This window comes from Scardinius erythrophthalmus (assembly GCF_964197995.2).
Source record: "Scardinius erythrophthalmus genome assembly, chromosome: 19".
Lineage (NCBI taxonomy): Eukaryota > Metazoa > Chordata > Actinopteri > Cypriniformes > Leuciscidae > Scardinius > Scardinius erythrophthalmus.
Window position 1 is genome coordinate 11,833,056 of NC_138239.1, and position 1,102 is coordinate 11,834,157.

The following is a 1,102-nucleotide window of genomic DNA, read 5'->3' on the forward strand; positions in this document are numbered from 1 at the left end:
GCTTGGTGTATTTCTTTAAGGCAACTTTAGGGTTAAAATCAATATAATTTTTCTCTTGAACATTTACATAATTAGCATGGAACCTTATTATTCTATATAATTCTATATTATTAAAGTAATTGACCAGCTTTGATAAATATATTTGCATTAAACCCTTTTTTTTCCCCTCCAGTTAAAGAGCTCTAATCTTCAGTTTTGGGTTGGTGTGGGTGTTAGCAGTTTGAATTGGGCTGATCCTAATATGCTAAATGAACACAGCGGACTTAGTGTTGTATTGGCAACACCTAATATTGTTATGCACACAAATCACAGGAAACTAAAGGCACATGAATAGAAATGCTCTCGACCTGCTGCATAAGATTTACAACATGAAAACTAATTTTACTGCAAAGTAACATATCAGTTGTTTAAATGTGTCTGTTACTCTCACTCTCAACAGTGTAGACCTACAATTTAAGTGAAATTCTAATTACATTTGAGTAAAACAGAGATTTTTGTTAGACTATTTTTGCTTATCTTTGGAAACATACTTCATCAACAACTTTAACTATAGTTTTGAGGTTTTTCACCAAACTCAGTCTGTTTTTAGCATGCAGTAAGACAAAACAGCAGTTTTCATGATTTCTGTGACACTGAATTTTCGTTTTTTTAATACAAATTCTGTCATTATACAGGAGTCTTAGCCATACTGATGGTTTAAAATCGCTCACTTGTACATAAAAGTAATCTACAATTGTATTAAATGTAAAGAAGTATCATTTATGTTAAATTTAAATCAGACATGTTTGCAAAATGTTAAAATTGTATGTAAATTTACAGCTAAATTTAGCCCGGAACTATTTTAAGATCATTCTGGAATTAGTTTTTATTTAAAGATTTTGTTGTTATGTGGTGCTAAAATAAAAAAAATAAAAAATATATATCACACTGCACCGTTAATTTCATCAGATTATTTTAGGTTAAACAGGCAGGACCATAAGCAATGAGTATTGTTGAATATTAAGCTCCTCCTCACAGGTGTAATCCAATCCAGTGCCCTGTCACAGGTAAAACCGGCCCCGATTTCTCAGTATATCCAAAAAAGCGAGAAAAGCCAACAAAA